Source organism: Phocoena phocoena, chromosome 16 (assembly GCF_963924675.1).
Source record: "Phocoena phocoena chromosome 16, mPhoPho1.1, whole genome shotgun sequence".
Lineage (NCBI taxonomy): Eukaryota > Metazoa > Chordata > Mammalia > Artiodactyla > Phocoenidae > Phocoena > Phocoena phocoena.
Window position 1 is genome coordinate 26,732,750 of NC_089234.1, and position 5,423 is coordinate 26,738,172.

Consider the following 5,423-nt stretch of genomic DNA (forward strand, 5'->3'; position numbering starts at 1 on the left):
ATAATGTTTGCAAGGTTCATCCATGTCATAACATGTAACAGTTCTTTCATTCCTTTTTGTTGTTGAATTATATTCCATTGCTCTTTCCTTTCTGGTATGCCCTCTTCTTCCAATAACTTTGCTTTTACAGACTGAAGCCCAGGGCCTCAGCAAAAACCCGAGAAGGAAAAGAAAAATCTTCCCTTCCTAGTCTACAGTGTTTAAGATCAAACACAGGACCTGTCCAGATCTTTAGAGAAAAAATGAAAATAAAGACATTGTGAAATCATTACATTAGTAACAAAATACTTTTTTTTTTTTTTTAAACTGAAAAACCACAGCTTGGTTTCCCACAAAGGGAAAAGAACTTCAGCTCAGGGACTTCCCTGGTGGTCCAGTGGGTAGGACTCCACGCTTCCAATGCAGGGGGGCCCGGGTTCGATCCCTGGTCAGGGAACTAGATACTGCATGCATGTCATAACTAAGAGTTTGCATGCTGCAACTAAAGATCCCTCATGCCAAAACAAAGATCCTGTGTGCTCCAACTAAGACCTGGCACAGCCAAAATAAATAAATAAATAAAGAAATATTAAAAAAAATAAAAAGAAGAACTTCAGCTCAAACTGCTGAGGACTCTAGAAGAGGGTGCTACGTGCACACACACATTTGTTACACCAGTAAGCTGAACATGGCAACCCAGCCTCACCTAAGAGACACCACAGTACAGGCCATAAGGCGTCCGACCTCAGTTCCAACTTCCCTCCATCAGACACTCTGGCTGAGCTGACTAGCCTGTTGACAGCTCCACACTCCATACTTTCGCAGCAAGAAAAAAACAAACCACAAATCCCTACTAAACTCCAACCCTTGTTCCTTCAGCTCCGAGGCTTATACTCCAGGTGATTCTGACTCCTCTAAGACCCCACCCCCAATCCCTCTTCCTCTTCCTCTGGCTTAACCCCCTGTTCCACCATGGTTCCATCTTTTCTCCTCTCCTTTCCTATTGCTCCCCCTTGACGCTTCCCCTTCCTCCTCACGCTCTATCCTTTTCCATTCTCTTCTTCGCTTTTCCTATCTCCCTCCTGTTCTCAAACTCTTCCCTTCTTTTCCGTATCTTGATTACTCCCTTCTTCCCTCATCTCCCCTCACTGCCATCCTTTTCCTCTTCCCTTGTCTTTTCTCTCAGTGCGTCCCTTGTACAGACGTGGAGCTGGGAAGGCCCTTCGGCTCATCTCGCAGAAGACAGCCAGGGATCTAGGAGTCAGATCTGAGGTTGAAATTTGGCTGCATCAATTAATATCTGGAATTATGAGCAAATTACTCAACCTCCCTCATAGGATTGAAGGTATATAAAGTAGCATTCAGTGAGCTCTCAATAATCACGCCTTATCCTTTTCAAACCCACCCTGGAGAAGAGAGTAGGAGACCCTTCTGCACAGGTTCCAGAACTACCAGTCACCTGTGCAATCTTTTCTTCACACCCTCTCATTTTGCCCCACGTCCACCCCACAGGCATTCTACTTCTGGGGCCCGCCCTGACACCACCTCCCCGTCTTTGCTCTCCTTCCAACCTTTCTACAGCTCTGTTACTGCTACTCCCCCCTTCTCTTCCCACTTTCTCAACTCTTTTCTGGGCCCCTCTTCAAGGAAGAGCCTTACTGTGCAGGCACCAGGGGCTCTGCGTGACTTTAAGCAGGGCATGCGGCTCCTCAGGGCCCACAGTGGTCTCAGTGGCAGAACAACTGGTCTCACCCGAGTGCCTTCTGATTGGTTGGTCCTCTCAGATGGGATTTCCTAGTTCCAAGTGCACCACAGTCACATGGTCTAGTCCTTTGAGGCTCGGGACTAGTACTTTCTGATGGGGCTGGGCTCAGCTTGAGCTTTAAAATTTCTCCTCCTCTTTGCTAAGTTTTCCATGTTATCTTAGTCGTTAGTACTTGCTAAAGAAACTTCTGAAAGTACATAAAGTGAAAACAGGAAATTTCTTCCAAAACCGTGCTGCCCCTCTGTGATCCTATGGTCTAGGTGGGAATATGAGCTACATATTGTGTTGTTTTAAAAATACTGGAACGCCGCTGTAACAATAATAGAAGGTAGTGATGATAATAGATGAAATTTTTTAAATTAATTAATTAATTTATTTTTGGCTGCGTTGGGTCTTTGTTGCTGTGCGCAGGCTTTCTCTAGTTGCAGCTAGCAGGGGCTATTCTTCATTGCAGTGCGCAGGCGGTGGCTTCTCTTGTTGCAGAGCACGGGCTCCAGGCACGCGGGCTTCAGCAGTTGTGGCACGTGGGCTCAGTAGTTGTGGCTCGTGGGTTCTAAACCACAGGCCCAGCAGCTGCGGCGCACGGGCCCAGTTGCTCTGCGGCATGTGGGATGCTCCCGGACCGGGGCTTGAACCTGTGTCCCCTGCATTGCCAGGCAGATTCCCAACCACTGCGCCACCAGGGAAGCCCAATAGGTGAAATTTACCAATATTTTCTACGTACGCTATTTTAAATGCTCTTTATGTTTAATACTGCTATTATCATTATTCCCAATAACAAATGAGACACTGGCTTTACAAAGGCTAAGTCATTTGTCCTAGACCCTGCTGTTAGCAAATACGTGGTAGAGCCAGGATTTGAATCTGAGTTTGAATCCTGAGCTCATGTACAGCTTCTCTTCTGTACCGGGTGGTATTTACATGCAGTGACTATGCTCCCTCTGTCTTGGGAGACATTAACTCTCCTATTATTTTATGGCCTCTGTGCAACATCCCCGGTTGGTGGACATTTAGGAGACGGGAAATGTCAAGTGAAGACTGGGTTAACTCCTTTGGAAAGGTCCTATCAGGACTGACTGAGAGCCAGCCATCCTTACCTGTTTCCAGGGATGCTGAGGGCTGGACCACAAATGGGCTGATTCTGAGGATGAGGGGTTCTCCCTGGAAATTAATGACCCTGTAGCCACAGCTGCAAATGTTCAATAATAATAACAATGACCTTCTATAGGGCATGGGCTAGATGCCAGGCAATTTATAGACACTGTTTCAATCAGTCCTCACAATAACTCTACAAGGTGGGTGAAATGATTTGCCCAAAGCCAGTGTTAGGATTCGAACCTAGGCTTATCTGGTGCTGGAAGCTGTGATATTTCCATCTTGCCCTTTGCTTTTCTGCAAAAATGTAACAGTCACTAAGATTAAGCCTCCGTCATGTGCCAGGTGCTCTGTTGGAACTCTTACACATATTATTATCTCATTGAATCTGCACAGTAATCCCTTCAGACGGATACGATAGATATTCCCCTTTTACAGATGAAGAAGCTGAGGTTCAGAAAAGTTGAACCCAAGTTCAAAGTTGTACTCAAGATTACATGGCTAGTAAGAAGGAGGAACAATGTTCACACTCCCATTGACTGATTCCTGAGCTCATGGCCTGTCCGCTGCCCCCTGGCAGGGGGCAAAGTTTTGATCTGGATTAAGGGTTTGGACCAGAGCTGGTTTAGCCCCCACAGGCCCTTGTCTAGGGAACAGGTAAGAGCAGAGATCTGTCTGAAATGTCTTCAGGACTCCAGGTTCTTCTTCTGACACCTTCTATGGGGTAAATCAAGAGGAGGCAGCTGTTTCTCTTTCTGTGAGGGTGTCATAAGGAAACTCTGTGATGTTTTCATTGTTGCGCTTTAGTCCCTGCATCCTGTGCTTCTAGTCCCTGCTGAGCTTTTGGCTCTCTTGATTTTGTTTAAAAGAAAAATAGCCCATGCCTCAGACTCACAGGGGTGGAAAGGACTTTGAAGGAGAGCTACTAGTACAACCTTCCATTTGATGTTTCTCTGCGCCCCAGATTCTTCCTCTGTCTCTCGGGATTTCACAGGGTCTTGGGGAGGAGAGGTAAAATAATGGAGATGGGAACATAAGAACTGGAATAAATACTTTATGGTTTTGAACACTTTAGATCGGCAATTCTCAAAGTATGCTCTGGGGACCCGTGGCTCCTCCAGGTTCTTTCAGGGGTCCGCAAGGTCAAAATTATTTTCATAATAATACTAAGATTTTATTTGCCTATTTCACTCTTATTCCCTCACCAGTATATGGTGGAATTTTCCAGAATTATGTGATATTGCAACAGATTAAATAAAAAAGCAAATATGAGAATTATGTCTTCTACGAAGCCAGAAATTAAATAGATTTACAAAAATGCAAAACAATTCTACTCCTTTCACTAATTTTTTGGGAAAATATAGTTATTTTTAATAAAAATATGTCATTTATGTTATATGTAATGAGTTCATTATTTAAAACATGAATTAACTATCTATAGAAGTTCTCGATTTCAATTTCTAATATGGTAAATATTGGTAGATATAACCCACATAAGCAAAAGCTCTTTGGGATCTTCAACACTTTTCAAGAATGTCAAAGGGTCCTGAGACCAAAAAGGTTGAGAACTGCTGCTTTAGATCATCACGAGAATCACACTGACATTATATTAGGTCTAACTGTGAGTGGAGCAAAAGGTTTTTAGAATCACAATCCTGGCAACTGGAGTTTCTTGTGAGAAGAGCCAGTAATAGCTAGGTCCTCTCACCCCAGCAGGACCCAGAGACAACAGCATGAAAATCTGAACCAGAGTCAGGCTAGGCCCTATAATATCAATTATATCAAAGAGTAAATACATTTGTGGAAACAATTTAAGAAATGGGGTTTTCGGGGGTACTTTTTTCTACCTTTATTGAAGTACACTAACCTGCACATATTTAAAGTGTACAATTTGATCAGTTTTGGTATAAGTGTACACCTGTGAAAATATCACCACAATCAAGATTACAAACAGTTTCCATCATCCCTCAAAGTTTCTTTGTGCCCCTTTGTAATTCAAAGATTACAAAGGATTTGTCATTCTTTGTGCCCCTTCCCTCCACCCATCCCAGACACTCACTGATGTGCTTTTCTATCACTATAGATTAGTTCATATATTCTGTAATTTTATATGCATGGAATTGTACAGTAAACACTCTCCCCTGTCCCCGCCCCCAGCTTCTTTCACTCTGCATTGATGATTTTGAGATTCATCCATGTTATTGTGCTGGAGATGAGATTTGAACTCTAGTTCTGCTGCTTATTAACTGTGCTGGGTTTGGGGAAGTTACTTAACCTGTCTGTTCTTCACAGAGGAAACAATAAATCAAATTTCTGTCTTGCATAGTTGTGAAGATAAAATAAGTCAATATAAGTAAATAAAACACTTAGTTCAGTTCCTGGTACTTACTGGGTACTTGATAAATAGTAGTTATTTTTGAATATATGTCTAGGGTAGGAATTAAGTAGGGTAACTAGTACAGCATGGGGATGGGGGAGAATCTTGTTTAGACTAATTTGATTCATAGCTCAGGTTTAACTATTTGTTAAACGTTTCTCATTTGCACACCAAAACCTCTACACATGCCAAGCTAACCAGGACATT

The 5,423-nt window shown here is 43.2% G+C and overlaps 1 non-coding gene across 1 annotated transcript; it reads left to right on the top strand.

The window, feature by feature from the left end:
• The first annotated feature begins 362 nt into the window (after positions 1 to 362).
• On the top strand, positions 363 to 436 carry TRNAW-CCA (transfer RNA tryptophan (anticodon CCA)). The gene has a single exon. It is a non-coding gene; the product is annotated as a tRNA-Trp (tRNA).
• Positions 437 to 5,423: the final 4,987 nt, after the last annotated feature.